The 18,203-nt window shown below is 42.4% G+C and overlaps 1 non-coding gene across 1 annotated transcript; it reads right to left on the reverse strand.

Moving 5' to 3' along the window:
* Positions 1–17,822: 17,822 nt before the first annotated feature.
* LOC114813051 lies at positions 17,823–17,961 on the reverse strand. Its single transcript, XR_003760663.1, has one exon. It is a non-coding gene; the product is annotated as a small nucleolar RNA SNORA7 (small nucleolar RNA).
* Between the last annotated feature and the right edge of the window lie 242 nt (positions 17,962–18,203).

Here is an 18,203-nt window from a genome sequence, read left to right on the forward strand (position 1 = left end):
ATAGAGATCGTGACTTTTCAGACTTTCACCAGAGGCTTGGAAAAAGGGTCTTGAAGAAGGATGCACGTGGTATATTTTAGTGGATTCTTTATATTTGTTTTTTTATGGTATTTGCTAAGTGCATACTATGTGCCAGGCACTATACTAAGCACTGGAGTAGATACATACTACTGATGGCAAGTTTACAGCGTGGCTCAGTTGAAAGAGCACGGGCTTTGGAGTCAGAGGTCATGGGTTCGAATCCCAGATCTGCCACTTGTCAGCTGTGTGACTGTGGGCAAGTCACTTCACTTCTCTGTGCCTCAGTTACCTCATCTGTAAAATGGGGATGAAGACTGTGAGCCCCACGTGGAACAACCTGATTCCCGTGTCTACCCCAGCGCTTAGAACAGTGTTCTGCACATAGTAAGCGCTTAACAAATACCAACATTATTATTACAAGCTAATCAGTTTGGACACAGTCCATGTCCAACCCTCATTTTACAGATGAGGTAACTGAGGCCCAGAGAAGTGAAGTGACTTGCCCAAGGTCACACAGCAGACAAGTGGCAGAGCCAGGATTACACTCCAGGTCCTTCTGATTCCCATGCCCATTAGGCCAGGCTGCTTTAGTTTAATCCTTTACTGATTCAGCCTACTAACCGACCATCACTGACCAGGATGTACACTCTGTCCATGCTTACTTCACTCTGCTGCCTGGATCATTTTTCTAAAAAAAAAAATTCAGTCCCCATCTTCCCACTCCTCAAAAACCTCCAGTGATTGCCCATCCACCTCCACATCAAACAGAAACTCCTCACCATCAGGTTTAAAGCACTCAATCAGCTCGGCCCCTCCTTCCTTGCCTCACTGATTTCTGACTATAGTCCAGCCCACACACTTGGCTTCTCTAATGCCACACGCTTTCTGTACCTCAATCTCATCTGTCTTGCCGCCCACCCCTTGCCAATGCCCTTCTTCCTCTGGTCTGGAACTCCTTCCCCCCTTTATTTCTGACAGACCACCACTCTCCCCACCTTATAAAGTCTAATCAAAATCACATTTCCTGTGAGAGGCTTTCCCCCATTAAGTCTCCATCTCCCCTCCTCCCTCTCCCTTCTATGTATGTCACCTACACACTTAGATTTGCACTCTTTTAAACAGTTGATATTTACCCCACCCTCTTTCCCCCAGCACATATGTACAGGTCCATAATTTATTTTAATGTCTCTCTCTCCCTCCACGCTGAAAACTATGAGCAGGGAACCTGGCTCCCAATGTTGTTGCATTGTACTCTCCTAAGCATTTGGCCCAGTTCCTTGCACACACTAAGCACTCAATAAAAGATAGCTTGATAGATACCAGAGAGATCTCTAGGTTTTACGGCCATTTATTCTCTCAAGCTGCTCACAACTTCCGTAACCCTCTGCTTACACACACACATATTCTCTCTCTCTCTTCAACCTGTTAACTTTTCTTCTCCCTTCACTTTTTTTTTTTTGTTTAATCTATTATGGTCTGAACCCAGTACTCTATTCAATATCCCAAATCTTAATTATTATTATGGGTGCCACTGAAACTCCCAGAAATGCTCAGCTGAAAATGAGCCCACAAAAGATCCCAAGAGACATTTCTGAGCAGCAGCACACCCCTCCCAAACATCTAGTTAATATTGTATTGTGGGTCAGAAAGTTACTGGTTAAATGTAAGCAATGAAATAGGCTTCACCTCAAACTAAGCTTTGTGACTGTATTTGTGGATAGTCAATAGGAGAAAATTATTGCATTTCACTAAATGATTATATCATATACTCTCCCTGCATTCAAAGCCTAATTGAAGGCACATCTCTTCCAAGAGGTCTTCCCTGTCTAAGCTCTCCCTTGTCTTCCCTGTCTAAGCTCTCCCTTGTCTTCCCTGTCTAAGCTCTCCCTTTCCTCTTCTCCCACTCCCTTCTGCATCGCCCTGACTTGCTCCCTTTATTCGTACCCCCCCCCCCGACAGCACTTCTGTACATATATGGAATTTATTTATATCAATGTCTATCTCCCCTACTCTAGAGTGGAACCACGTTGTGGGTAGGGAATATGTCTGTCCCAAGCACTTAGTACAGTGCTCTGCACACGGAAAGTGCTCAATAAATATGATTGAAATAATGAATTATATACAAGCTTATATGATATTATATTCAGGCCTGATTTCAGGCAAACCATTTGAGGAATTACCTTCAATCGCTTGAAAAAAAAAAATCCTCAGAGGTTGACAGAACTAGCATAACTCCATCACAGGGTGCTGTAAGTATTTTAATATTTTCTGTTCTCAACTGAAATTCTAAATTTCTTCTTCAAAGCAACAATTTACCATCATGTCTTCTATGCATAGAAAGGTAGCGATTAACACAATTTATACGGGGCTAGGCATTCGTTATTCATGAGGAGGCATGAGATTAAATGAAATAGATGTGCACTAAATATAACAACTGCATTATGTATCATCTAGTAATTGACTAGAAGAGCTTTACACACGCCATATTTTTTGCTAACTTACTTGCAACGACATTACATGATTGTTCAGATACAAACAGTGCATATGTGCTTTCTCTGTGAGGCTTTTAGTGAAATAGATCTTGGTAACATCATATATATTCTTAGGTACAGTCAAACAGTGGGCTCAATGCTGCCTTTAAGGAGTAAAGTCATATTTATTTTCCAGCAGTACAGCTTAGTGGATAGAGCCCGGGCCCGGGAGTCAGAAGGTCATCGTTTCTCAACCCGGCTCTGCCACTTGTCTGTTATGTGACCCTGGGCAAGTCACTTCACTTCTCCATCACCTCATCTGTAAAATGTGGATCGAGAATGTGAGCCCTACAAGGGCCGGGGACTGTGCCCAACCCAATCCGCTTGTATCCACCACAGTGCTCACTACAGCGACTGGCACCTAATCAGTGTTAAACAAATACCACAATTATTATGAGCTACATTTAGGGCCAACAGTACTAGAGGATCAACCAAATGCTGGCTCTGGCCACCAGCATTATGGTAAGGGTGTGACAAGGACAGGGATCTGTATTTCACACTTCAAACTGTCTTGTGAGACGGGACATCATGGCTGAGGAAGGATGGGAAACAACACAGTCTTACGTATTTGCTTCAGTTGATGATGATATGGTGGTATTTGTTAAGCACTTACTATGTGCCAAGCACTCTTCTAAGCACTAGGGTAGATACGAGGTAATCAGGTTGTCCCGCTTGGGGCTCATAGTCTTCATCCCCATTTCACAGATGAAGTAACTGAGGCACAGAGAAGTTAAGGGACTTTGCCAAGGTCACACAGCATACAAGTGGTAGAGTTGGGATTGGAACCCTCGACCTCTGACTTCCAAGCCCATACTCTTTCCACTAAGCCATGCTGCTCCACGCCCTGACTACCGTGTCCTTGGGCAAGTCACTTGACTTCTCCATACCTCATTTTCCTCATCTGCATAGAGGGGATTAAATCCTACTCCCTCCTACCTAGACTTTGAGTCAAAGGTGGAACAGGGACTGGGTCTGACCTGACCCTCTTGAATCTACACCAGAGCTTAATGAAGTGCTTGGCAGATAGAAAGTGCTTAACAAGTACCACAGTCATTATTATCCAGTCAAGTGACAAGTTAATTTGTTCCCCCTTCGAGGGTAGGAACTGTGATCACTAGATTGTGTTTCAAGAATTCCTGTCGTCCAATTTGAGAGATGTCTCAGAAAATAGGCTCTAGCCCTGCAACTTCCCCAAAAGGGTTTGTTATCGTTTAAGCAGCAGACTCCTTGTGGGTGGCTCTAGTCCTACTGAAGACCTCTTCTCTCTCCTGTCTCCTTGTCATCTTCGTTGTTGCCCTCCTCCACCTTTGGCCTGCTGATGGTCTCCTCGGAGCCATAAAATTAATATGTCAGTATTTGAGTACCGTAGTGCTGAGACTTGGGGGAGCCCAGAAGATCTACCACCACTCAACCCGCCCACTTCATTACGCTACAGCTCACCTGGATCTCGTCTTTCTAGCCACCAGCCCCTTGCCCTCATCCTCCCTCTGGCTTGAAATTCCCTTCCCTTTCACAGCCAACAGACCACCTCACTCCCTACCTTCAAAATCTTCCTAAAAGCACATATCCAGGAGTCCTTGGTGGATTAAACTCTCCTTCCTTGTCTAAGCCATCCCTTAAACAGTGCTTGGCATGTAGTAAGCGCTTAAATACCGTTATTATTATAGCTACCTATGCACTTGATTTTCACCCTTCCCCCAGCTCCACAGCACTTATGAACCTAACCATCTGTAATGTAATTTAATGTCTGTCTCCCTCTCCATTCTATAAATACTTTGTGGGCAGGGATCGTTTCTACCTCCTTTTTGTGTTTTATGCTCCCAAGTGCTGACACAGTAAGCACTCAATAAATATCATTGATTGACTGAGTAGACATGATCCTCATGCTCAAAAAGCTTACAGTCAAGCAGGGAGATAGACGTTGAAATGAATTACAGGTAAGAGGGTACAACAGATTGCATAGGTAGGTTCAGTAGAGATACAACTTGCTCTACTGGGTAACAGAGAGGTGAAATTAAAAATTAAATTTAAATTTTAGTATTTGTTAAGCGCTTACTCTGTGCAAAGAACTGTTCTAAGCGCTGGGGGGAGATAAGGTGATTGGGTTGTCCCACATGGGGCTCACAGTCTTAATCCCCATTTTACAGAGGAGGTAACTGAGGCTCAGAGAAGTGAAGTGACTTGCCCAAAGTCAAACAGTTGACAAGTGGCAGAGCAGGGATTAGAACCCATGACCTATGACTCCCAAGTCCGGGCTCTTTCCACTGAGCCATGCTGCTTCTCTGAAGTGAAGCGATCTCTGAGTTGGGTTAGGTAGGGTGCGAAGATGGGACAGTAACTAGGGAAGGCTTCCTGGAGGTGGTGGGCATGAAGATGGGGAGAGCAATAATCTGCCAGCTATGAAGGGGGAGAGAGTTCCAGGCAGAAGGGTTTTGCCAGAACCAGCCAAAGAGGGAGTTGAGAAAGATTGGTTCAAAGGAAATAGCCTTCCACTATTCCCTCCAGAATATTCTTTCACAACTTTCTCAGGTCATTCAATGTTTCTCATTATCTTTCTGCTGGAAAGGAAAAAGAGAGAAAGTGTTTTCTCTAAAGCCACTGCCCAAAGCCTTCTTCCGTTTTGGCCTTCCGTGGCCTGCTTTGTATCTGCTTTCCCATCCTGCTCAGTTGCATACAGGGTGGCTAAAATCACCTGGCATCAAAGGGAAGCTTTGCAGGCCAGGAGAATACTAGGCTCATTATAAATGAGGCATTAATAATTTCAAAGTCAGTCCTGGCTCCCACTCTCTGGTCTCCTGGCCAGCCAACTGCCCATTCCACAGCTTGCTCTCCCCGGTCTCACCAACAAAGAGATCTGGATCAGAGTCTTCATCACATGTCAGCAATAACTGAGGGCTTGTGTCCGTCGTCATTACCAGGCACTGGAGCATACATGAAGGGCCCACCTGCTCACTGCTCTGGCCTTTTAGAGTTGATAAACTAAGTGGTTGAAAGCCTGGACAGCAAGACTAGTCACTGAACATCTCACTAAAAAAGAAGATGACAGATTCCATAGAATAATTGAAGAATTGAAGTTATATTTCCGACAAATACATCATGTGATATGAACCTTACACTAAGTAAATATGTAGAGGTGCAGAACAAGATATTTTCACCTTAAAGATTTGCTGTTAATAATTATAATGATATTTGTATCATTTGCCAAGTGCTTACCTACTCATTCAATCATATTTATCGAGTGGTTACTGTGTGCAGAGCACTGTACTAAGCACTTGGAATGTACAATTTGCCAGGTACTAAAGTAGATACAATTTTGTCAGGTTAGACACAGTCCCTGTCGCACAAAGGGCTCACAGTCTAAAGACGAGAGAGAATGGGCATTTAATCCCCATTTTACCACATGAGAAAACTGAGGCACAGACATGTTAAGTGATTTGTCCGATGTCACACAGAATGGAATTAGAACCCAGGGCCCTGACTCCCAGATGGTGGTCTTTCCACTGAGGATGATTTCATGAGAATCACTCTCCTATCCTTCAAAGCCTTAATGAAGGTATATCTCTTCCAAGAGGCCCTTCCCAACTGGCCATCATTTCCTGTTTTCCCACTCCCCTGAGCTTGGATTTGAACCATTTATTTACCCCTACAGCCTATGGCACTATATCCACAATTTATTCCTATTAATGTCTGTCTGCTAGACAAGCTAGACTGTAAGCTTGTTGTAGGAATGGAACGTGTCCATCAACTCTGTTATATTGTACTCTCCCAAACTCTTAGTACAGTGCTCTGCACCCAGTAAGTGCTCAAAAATGATTGATTGATAGAGGAGCCCAGGGTCTAGATATTTTTAAAAAAACAAGTTAAGAGATCAAGTTGCTTGGAAAATCAGGGATGGGGGAGACAAGCAGTGGGGAGAGTTCCACTGGAGGGAAGCCCTCTAAGAGAACATGACAGACAAAGGGAATCAGACAGTTCTGGAAAACTGAAGGACTGGCAGAAAAGTCTAAGAGAGGTGGGAACTCCAGAATGATGCAAAGAAAGGAGCAGTCATTAAAGATAAAGAATTTGGTTCTTTCACATTGAAGGATCAGCTCCTCCTGTAGAGCAGAGGCTAGTTGAGGGCAGAGGACATGTCGAATCTTTGGAGTTCTTGTCCAAGAGTTTAGGTTGTAGCATGGTGAATATCATTACTTTTGTTCATACTTCAATCAGTGATTTTTATTCATCACTTCCTCTAAGTAAAGCACTGTACTGAGGACTCAAACTACAGCATCGGGAGCCTTCAGGCTCCCACCCCATCGGAACACCAACCAACACCATAGATAAGCCAACCTGTTCTCTGCCCTTTACCATAGGGTCACCTTGGGCCTTGGTTTCCAACCTGCCCTGTACCAACTACGAGGACCATGATGATAATAATAGCACCGGTGAGTTTTGACTCGTAGCTGATTGTCTTCTACTCTCTAGCCACTGGCCAAGCTAGGAATGGAACGTACAGGCCTCTGCTTGACTCTCCGTCCTGTAGCTGAGCCTGGTAGAAGACTGGAAACTCTCCAAACTGCAACCCTGAGAGAGGGCTTTATACACTATATCATGCTATATATCTATATAGAGAGATATGGATATATAGCTATATATCCCCCAGGGCCTAAGTACAGTGTTTTTTTCACAGTAGGCAGTTCATCAACACTATCGCTACTAATGATTCAGGAACTTGAAATTAGCACATGATGTGGGGGAACCCATGGCAAGAAGTCACTTCGATCAGAGTGGCATTTGAGCACCTCCAGCACATGGAGCACTGAGCCAGGCTCTTAAGGAAAGGCCATAGGGAGACAGTAGAGGTTAGAAAGGAGGTTCCAAAGAGGAATTAGCAAGAATGGTGATTATAGATTGGCATTTAGAGATGGAAAAGAAAGGCAGATGCAAGAGACATCACGAAGACAGCAGTGGCATGATTGTTCTCTGCAGCGGTACCATAATGGGGACAGGAAAGGGGAGTTGAATGGTAGTGAATTTAACCACAGCGCTGGGTGATAGGGTACTCAAAATACAACACGAAAGGATCTCATCATGTCCAGCGATTATCTTTGTGTTTAAGATCATTAAACACTTTGTGAAGCAGCATGGCATAGTGGACAGGGCATGGGCTACAAAGCCAAGAAGGTATTGGGTTCTAACCCAGGCTCCACCACTTGTCCACTGTGTGAACTTGGGCAAGTCACTTAAATTCTCTGGGCCTCAGTTACCTCATCTGTAAAATGGGGATTAAGACTGTAAACCCTCTATGGGACTGGGACTGGGACCAACTTGATTTGCTTGTACCCATCCCAGCACTTAATAATAATAATAATAATAATGGCATCTATTAAGTGGTTACTATGTGCAAAGCACTGTTCTAAGCACTGGGGGGTATACAAGGTGATCAGGTTGTCCCACGTGGGGCTCACAGTCTTAATTCCCATTTTACAGATGAGGTAACTGAGGCACCGAGAAGTGAAGTGACTTGCCCACAGTCACACAGCTGACAAGCGGCGGAACCGGTATTGGAACCCATGACCTCTGACTCCCAAGCCTGTGCTCTTTCCATTGAGCCACGCTGCTTCCCACTGCTCGGAACATAGCAAGTGCTTAACAGATACCTCAGTTATGATTATTATTAAACCATACAACACACAAACAAACCTAAACCAAAATAGAAACAATAAAGACCTTGCATAGCTATGCTTCATTCCACTCAACTTGGAAAAGGAGCATATTATTGCTTGATATAGTTTCATTTATTGCCCAGTCCATATATGATTATGTTGCCACATAAATATCAAATAACAGTAATAATAACAGTAGCTCCCATGATTAAAATGGTTTTAAGAGACAAATTTGGCTTCACTAACATTTTATCCTATTTCTTGCACCATATTCACCGTTGAACTACCCTATGTAGTCTTCTTCTGGAGTGTTTTTCTTTTCCAATATTTGCAGGTCATTATGCTTTCTTTCCACACCCCTACCACATCATTTGGCCAAGTTAAACATATTTAGCCTTTTTAATCAGTTCCCATAAGTCAAGCACCTTAATCATTTTTGTTGCTCTTCCCTGAATTTCCTTTAAGACTTCAGTGATTGATGCCAGTTCATATAATGCTAATTAGTCAGGAAACGCTGCTCAGTCATAAATACGGGGCTGAGTGCAGAAATTGCTGTCTTTCTATCAGGAAATAATTGAGTGGTGATGGGCTGGTTTTTCTGTGAGCTACTGAGAGCTATGTATTTCAAATGAAAACCTCCATTCATGACAAAAACACCAGCTAGTTTCACAAGGTAATTCAATCAACACTTCACCACTGTGTAACACTAGGTTCATTTTGTGTTTTCTAGTTCCCTATCTTGCTCCTCAAGATGTCGCATGATGGTACGTGATCAACAAATCAGCTGCAGAAACAGGACAGCACCCTGTCCTGAGGGCAGTACATGTTTAATCTTTCTCTTTGGTAGACGATGGGGAATACCACAGGTAAAAAATGATCATGACACAGATGGTTGAGATTACTGAATCACTGTTGAACTCAAATTTAGCCGAACCCTTTTAATTTTCTCTGTGTTAGCTAATGCTCTCTTCCACGAGGGGTTTAAGAAGACACTTTCTCTTTCCAGCTCCTAGAGACCCTCAGTGACTAATTGTATGTATTTATATTAATGTCTGTCTTCCCCTCTAGATTGTAAGCTTGCTGTGGGTAGAGAATGTGTCCGTTAAATTGTACTCTGCCAAGCGCTTAGTAAAGTGCTCGGCACACAGTAAACACTCAATAAATATGACTGACTGACCAACTGAAGTACTCACATACTAGGTGGCCTCCTCCTGGTGGCTTGAAAGAGGGAATAATAATAGTAATTATGGTATTCGTTAAGTGCTATGTGCCAGGCAGAAGATATCTTCTTCTGCTCCATCTGAGGAAAAGAGCAGACTCAAGGTGATTTGGGTTCATCACTGATTTCCTAATCCACAAATCAAATCAATATTATTTATTGAGCACCTGATTGCCAAGCACTAGAGTTGCTTTCGAAAATACAACAGCAGCAAGGCATACATCCCCTGACTTAATAATAATAATAATGTTGGTATTTGTTAAGCGCTTACTATGTGCCGAGCACTGTTCTAAGCGCTGGGGTAGACATAGGGGAATCAGGTTGTCCCACGTGGGGCTCACAGTCTTCATCCCCATTTTACAGATGAGGGAACTGAGGCACGGAGAAGTTAAGTGACTTGCCCACAGTCACACAGCCGACAAGTGGCAGAGCTGGGATTCGAACTCATGAGCCCTGACTCCAAAGCCCGTGCTCTTTCCACTGAGCCACGCTGCTTCTCCAAGACTTCTAGATACTTACAATCTTTAGGTAAAAAAAGTGCTCACAGATGGACGAGATGTACATTTTGATGTGTTTTCTCGACACACAGATCATAACTAAATTTAGAGCATGCTTGTATCAGTCAGCCCAACAGACCTGAATGGGCTCAGTAAGGGCAGCGAGAACAGTTGAATTCAAAACTATGCCCTCACATAGAATGGAAGATACAGTTTAAAGTGGATAATAAAGATGTTTTGTGAATTTGAAAATGGCTCAATAAGCTATCGAAAAAGCAGGCTGTCTAATTCTGGGTGGATTCCAGATATCATTTCTACAAGGATAGCCAGATGCTCAAAATTCCCTCTGCAAGAAATCTTACATAAATCAGATAAGCATCCAGGAGTCTAGGCAAATGTGCAGAGAGTGAAATGGATAGCACAATATTTTAATAGACATGTTGCTCATTTGTCAATGCAGGTATTATTTAGCTTATGCCAGTCAAATTCAAGCACGGAAGTGGAGCTGTAAACCTCACCTGATCGACTGCTCTGGCAGCACTTCTGCAAGCTTTCAGGGCAGGCGCTATATCAGTGTTAGACTATTACTCTGTAAAAGCATTTTTAATCATCTTCATAAAAAAAAATCAAGTTGCTGATTTATAAATGAGCTGCTAAAATAGTGTCAATCCTCAGAATCATTTTTATTACAGTGAACACGTTCCTATGTTCAGTAAATATTTCACGATGCAGGGTTCTCTTCATCATTTCCTTCAGATGGACTCGACCAGGTACTTTGGTAAGTACAATTTACATGTCTTCCCTTCCCACTTCATAATCACTTGTTCCTCTTGATAGCGCTTTACTTTGTGAATCCATCTAAATTTCATGTTTATTTTAGCACTGGCTGTTTTTCATCTGCTCCTGTCTGTTTTTATTTTATTCATATTAGCAGGTGTGCAAAGGAGGCATAATTTGTTTTGTCCTTAAATTTGTCATATGCGAAGTTTTTGAATATCAGTGCTGGGTGTAAATGTGTCCTACACTAACTCTGCCAGTAACACTGATAATAGTGACAGTGCTTGATCCCTTAGATAAGTTATTCGGAAGGCCTAAGCTAATTCTCTAGGCTGTAAACTTGTTCTAGGTAGGGAATATATCTACCAACTCAGTTATACTGTATTCTCTCAAATGCTTAGTACTGTTCTCTACCATAAGCATTTAGTACATACGGTTTATATTTCTACATGAGAAATATTTGTTAAGCACTTAGTATATGCCAAGCACTGTTCTAAGCACTGGGGTAGATACAAGGTAATCAGGTTGTCTCATGTGGGGCTCACAGACGTAATCCCCATATTACAGGTGAGGTAACTGAGGTACAGAGAAGTTAAGTGACTTGCCCAAATTCACAAAGCTGACAAGTGGCAGAGCCAGGATTAGAATCCACGACTTCTGACACCCAAGCTCATGTTCTTTCCACTAAGCCATGCTGCATCGGCATTCCCTTCTTAATGAACTCTGGGGACATAAATTTAACAAAATAAAACCCCTCTGATTACATGCCAGTAAGACACTTTTAAGCCACCTAGTTCTGCTACATTCTGAATAGCTTTTGCCACTTAAAGGAAATTTGCTCAAACATCATAGAAATGCAGACTTGGCAGAAGAAGGGAAGAAAACTTGGTGCCGATTGTTGAGATGAAAAACATCATGAATAGCAGAAAGTATTAGGATGTCAGTGTTCCTTTAACAATCTTGTTAAAAGTGGAAGTGGGAGGTGGGGGGTGAGGAGGAGAGAAGAGGGGAAGGGAACAAAAGTGGGCAAATTTGAAATTAAGTAAGGAGTCTTACACTGAAGGTAAGTAAATATTGGGGTTTTGAGATGCCTTAAAAAGTTAACCAATGCAGACATTATTTGAAAATGTTTGATGGGACTCTTGGCCCTCATGATTAACTTGAAAAAAAATCACAAAAACTAGGTAAAAAGTAGAACTCAAATAATTATGGGAGTAACAACTGAGCAGTAGACGAATGATTCTAGAAACGCATGTACCAATATTCTTGAGGATTAAATGATACAGTGAAACCAAACAAGGACATCTCTAAATCCCCGAAGACTATATTTGAGCTCAACCACTCTGCTACCCCCACTATTGAAGAATACAGTTGACTTTAGTCCTCTCACACCTTCACTCCTGCCTGGACTTCCCACTCTCTTCAAATCCACCAGACTACAGCTCTCCTCACCTTCAAAGCCCTTCTGAAATCCCATCATTTTCAGCAGGTTTTCTTCAGTGTTTTTTTTTCTCCCTAGGTTAAATCTTCTTAACTACCACCTCAGCCTTTATGCACTTATAGGTAAGCCTAGCTCTTTTCATTCTACTATTTAAGTACTGATTTATCCACACATCCATCTTCCCATTCTCCGCTTCCTCAAATTATTTTGTGTCCATTAGACTATAAGCTCCATGAATACAGATTTGTCTCTGATAGCTCCACTGTACTCTTCTAAGTGCTTGTTGCAGAGTTCAGAACAGTAGGCAATCAATAGACACCACCGATCGATCAATTAAGGAAATCTTCAAGAAATGAAAACTATGTTTCAAAGGATTCCTTAACACATCCTATGATTTTGAGGATAGGGTAAGTTGAGGAGAAACTGTAATGAAGAAAAGTGTAGTATGTTAAAACCTGAAAGAAGCAAATGCTAACATGGTGGCTTAGCTATGGTAATTGGAAGGTTAAGTTTCCTCTGGGACCAATCATAATGGGGCACGAGGATTCATACCATCTTGTAAATAGTGTCAGAGGCCTTTTCACTTCCACATCAGACTTCTCTTTAAAAAATGACAGCTATATAGTTTGGCAAAGCACTGCCAGAAATGGGTTGACTCCTAACAGGAGCACTGAGATTATGACACGAAGGGTACGGAATGAAAACAGGCCCAGGGATTTTGCATAGCAAAAGCTGCCAGCAGGAAGGAGCATTTTATTATGCCGAAGGAATGGTCAAAGACACAGTCTCTATCAAAAACACACTTGCAGATAGATGGACTCTCACCATCCACAATACTGTCATTGAACCTGAAGGGCAGATATATAATGTCATTATTATTGCTGTTATTTCTTAGTAGTATTGATAAAAAAACTAATTGCCTGCATACAGACTGAGTCTGTTAGCTTTCTGAATGCCAAGGACGCCATTGTCCAAAACCTTAAGCTTTTAAAAGATTTTCAAAGTGATTCAGAGGACAACTCAGTCCCAAGATCATTTAGAGAGACGGAAATCAAGCATTGTCAATATTCAGTAGATTCCTTTGTGGAGAGAAAAATCTAGTAGGGTATCACTGTGCTACCAAGTTTAGGTCCAATCAACTCAATATTTTTATTCATGATATGGAAGAGGGAGTAAAAAGTAAGTTAATGGGATTTTCACAATGTGAGTAATGCAGAAAGACTTTTGAGATATCAGACAGCAGAAAATGAGATGTGAGATTTGCCCCAAATCTCCCCAAAATATTTCCCTAAAAAACAACCATTTCCCCAGACAGAAAAGAAACAGCCCTTTGTTTACGTGGCAATTCACAGAATTAATAAATTTAGAGGTAATACAATTGAGGGAATTAGAGATGAAAAAAAAACATTTGAAAGTGAAAATAAAAGAAACAAAATACATCTAAAACTAACTCACTGAATGGGAATGCTGACAGATGTAAATATCGTGGAGAGAAACTAGAAGGCATGACACAAGAGAGAAAAGTGAGAATGGAAGAAAACATGAAATGAAATTTTTGTTAGCATGGATAATCGCTTTTCTGTAATGGTCCTGCACCAAGAACAACTGTACAAACATTGTGGGGATTAAAGAGGAAGGAGTTCAAGCTAGGGAGAGGGCACCTTCAGCCAATTTTATACAGAATAGAGTGATATTTGTCACAGTAGCCTTTGAGGGCTCATGGTGGGGGTGGTGCAGAACTGTACTATGCTCTTGGGAGTTACAGAATAACCAAATTACATGATCGATGTCCACAGGGGGCTTAGGTTCTAATGGAGGAGACAAATATTAAAATTATTACACCTAGATTGGTCACAGTAAATTGAGCATGAATATGTACACCATAATAAGGGAGTACACAAGTAATAAGGGTGCACACACATTCATTAGTTCTACTATGCTCTTCTTCTAGTACCTTGAATTTGAATATAGAATCTTTGAATTTTAAAGCCTTTATTTCCCAGAGTGCAAGGTTTACCTTTGCTTAGATGCCTCAACATCTGAAGTATTTTGACTGACCCAAATAGAGTGATTAAAACCCATTTCAGTTTAGCATTAGATAATTGCAAATAAATAACAGGTACTAGGAAAATGAATGCAATGTCTTGCTGAACTGGATGCGAAAGGTAATGCTGTGAAAACTGTGTATATAGAAATTAAAAATTGAACTCAAAACATTTTAATATTGGTAGATATTTACATTAATTGTGTTTTAATTTCTGCCTTTTTTTAACAGATTCATTTTCTTTCAGTCTTGGAAATTACTACTGTACTTTACATTTCCTATGTAGAAACACTGCTTTGTTTAGTGCCTGGAACATTCTATTTCCACAGAACCAATTTAGATGCTAAGCAGGGTGTAGCAGGAATACAGACACCTTTCAGACTTGCCCTGCACATGACAGGAATTTCCCGCTCCCTCTTCAAATCTGACAGTCAATATCTCAAACCAGCTTCAAAATTCCCCTGAATTCCCACCACCTCTAGGAGACTTTCCAAGATTAGTATCCTTCCCCTCCCAAAAGCTTCCTCAGCATGCATCTACTTACAGTCATTTATATACGTATTAACTACACACTGAAATATATATCGGTCACCTTCCCTTATGTATCTGCTGCCAATCCCCTCCCTTAGTTGTTATGAGAATGGGAGCCCCTTAGGTTCAGAGATCACTAATTTCTACCTGTGTATATTTTTCCCAGCTCTCTGCACACACAGTGTTTGCTGAATCTTTATCATCGTAACACCACTCTTTGTTTTCCCACTTTACCTAATACAACCTCTGTTTTCCCTCCACTAACTGTATCTAACCCATGCCTGCTTTGACCTCATCCCCTCCGCTTCTATACTTTCAACTCTTTGGAAGAAGGAGCATCTATCTAATGTTCCCAACCGCTCTGGACGGTGTTCCACACGTACACATTGACTGGTGGACTGACTGGGTTTTGCTTCAAAAGACAAGTGAAGCAAAAACACTTGGCGCAAGCTCCCGGTTCATACCAACCAGGGCCATCCTGGACTGGGGGGAGCCTCAGTGACGTAGTAGAGTTCAAACCCCATCTCTGATCACCAAGGTTACTGTGGAAAGTTTTTTACATGGTTTTACCAGCGTGCAAGGGGGTGACACATACACCCACTCACTCACTCTACTCCACCAAGGGTCCAGTCTGCCAATGTGTCTTCTTTCTGCTTCCAATTACTGCTGCTTCTCTGCATGCTTCTGCTCCACATGCTCTTTGGTACCTCCTGTGATTCAAAATGAGCACCTTTTATCTGCCTTAGGCATCACAGCTGTGGCTCTATGTGACAATCATTGATTGGTCCAGGCCCTTGACTGGGAAGAGCAAGGAGAGAAAGCCAAACCTCCCTTTGTGCTCCGCTCCCACAGGCCAGCAATCACCTGCCTTAGGTAGAGCTCATCAGTGCTTTCGCCAGTCTCTTTCTTCTTCTTGTTCGTGGGATCACAAAGAGTCACCGATAAGGCAGCTTGTTGTGGGCTCACCACAAAACTTTGTGCTTGGAATTTTGGTCGGACCCTCCCTGGCCTCTTTGGTGGTAGTGTAAGGAGAGGTTTTCGAGAGGCAGAACAGCAAAGGTGAGTAGAGTTGGAGGTAACACTGGATCCTGATGCTTCATTTCGGGTCCCATCTATTAACTTTGACGTATTTCCCCCCACACTGCCTTAGAAGCAGTGGTGCCCATTTCTTCCCTCTCTACTGTCTCAGAGACAGACCAGGCAGTGGCCTCCTGCTAATTGTTCCTCATGTTGGAGGCCCTCCCTCAAACACCCAGCTGATTTCTGCAAAATTAATGATCCCATTCATTGAAGAAGGAAAGAAAAAAAAAAAAAGACTCTTTGGCATTAAGCATTTCATCATGTTCTGCAGACTGGTTGGTTTTCAATGCAAGTCTAATGAATACATTCAAGCTCCAGGGAAAACTAGAGAGCACCAAATAAATGGGAGGTTGGAGTTAGAAACAGGGACCGTCTCTCAGTGGGGTAAAGAGCTCATAATGGTTTTATATTCCTCTTTTCTTTTTTTGTGGACTAGTGGAAAAAGCAAGGGGCCTGGGAGTCAGAAGACCCAGGGTTCTAATCCCTTCTCTGCTACCTGGCTGCTGTGTGACCTTGGGGAAGTCACTTAACTTTTGCCTGCTTCGGTTACCTCATCTGTAAAATGATTAAGATGATGAGCCCCATGTGGGACAGTGACTGTGTCCAACCTGAGTAGCTTGTATCTACTCCAGTGTTTACAACAGTGCTTGACGCATAGTAGGCACTTAAATGCTAACATTATTATTAAAACATATGTCTTATTGAAAATGTCCAAAAATAGGATTTCCACATATTAGGTTTTTATGTGTCATAGTTGTTACACAGAAAACTCCTAATTGTCCAGTAACCAAGATGGGGACAGATAAGGATAAGAGGGAGTAACTGCTTACTGTATGCCAAGCTCTAGGATAGCTACAAAATTAGATCAAACTGTTCCTGTACCACAAGGAGCTGACAGTCTAATAAGTAGGGAGGATAGGTCATTTTATCTCCATTTTGCTAGTAAGGAAACTGGACCACAAAGAAATTGAGTGACTTGGTCAAGGTCACCCAGCAGGCAAGTGGCAGATCTAGGACTCCAACCCAGGTGTACTGATTTCCTAACTCTTGCTTTTTCCACAAGATTCATTCAATCTCCTTTATGGAGTGCTTACTGTGTGCAAAGCATTGTACTAAGCATTTAAAATGAGACCAAGCTTCCTAATAGGCAGAAGGTCATCAACCATACTGAGAGCTAAAATGTATAATCCAGAACAATTGGCACAGACTAGTCAAAAGAATACTGACCTGGGGCTCAGAGGAGCTGGATTCTAATTCCTGCTCCACCCCTTGCCTACAGTGTGACTGTGGATAAATCACTAACTTCTCTGGGCCTCTGCTCCTGCATTTGTAAAATGAGGATTCAACAACAGTTCTTGCTCCTACTTAGACTCCGAAGAACGTGTGGGGCAGGGACTGTGTACAACCTGAATACCCTGTGTCCACCCAGGTGCTTCGTACAGTGCTTGGCACTTAGTAAAAACTTAATGTGATTATAATAATGATCTTTCCCTTTGACCTAATTCCTTGGACACTCATTGCAGTCACTGCTCATGAACCCTTCATTTTCATATTTTTATACCATGTCCTCCTGTTAGGCACCACAAGGCTCTCAAAGGCTTTCCTTACTTCATCCCTCCAATTGCTACCTCGTCCATCTTCGCCCTTGGGATATTGGATGGCAGGACTACAAGCTAAAGTGACTGTCACTCACATAAACATGTGGGAGACCACGGAGGACCCTGGAGGATTTAGCCCAGGGTCTGGGGAAGGGGACATCTGGGGTTAGTTGTGGGGTGAAAATCTGAGGGAGAGGAGCCTCACCTCCCTTGTCTTCTCTTATGCTTTCATTTCTGACCCATAAGGACACCACAGACATATCTCTCCCAGAACGCCCCACTCTTCATCTGCAATCTTTCTGGTAGTGTATCCATAGAGTTTTCTTGGTAAAAAATATGGAAGTGGTTGACTATTGCCATCTTCCATGCAGTAAACTCTAGTATCCGCCCTTGACTCTCCCCCATGTTGCTGCTGCCCAGCATGGGTGAGTTTTAACTTGTGGCAGATTGCATTCTACTCACTAGCCACTGCCCAAGCTAGGAATGGAATGGGTAGGCCTCTGCTTGACTCTCCCTCCCGTAGCTGAGACTGATAGAGGACTGGAAGCTCTTCAGGTGCGGACCCTGAGAGGTGCTTATCTCACTAGCAAACCATAAATAATTAGGTCTGCAAAGGCCTCACAATCTCCCCTGGGGGAGAAAGGTCTGTCACAGTCAGGAGATATATGAACCAGATTTGCTGAACTGTAATAAAAGGCCTGTTTGCAGAAATAAGTCCTCAGTAACTATTCAACAAGAAATTATTTGAACTACTTAGCTATCTTTCACTAGATGGCCTTGTAGACACCGGGAAAAGACCACAGAGTTCACTCAAAA

Source organism: Ornithorhynchus anatinus, chromosome 6 (assembly GCF_004115215.2).
Source record: "Ornithorhynchus anatinus isolate Pmale09 chromosome 6, mOrnAna1.pri.v4, whole genome shotgun sequence".
Lineage (NCBI taxonomy): Eukaryota > Metazoa > Chordata > Mammalia > Monotremata > Ornithorhynchidae > Ornithorhynchus > Ornithorhynchus anatinus.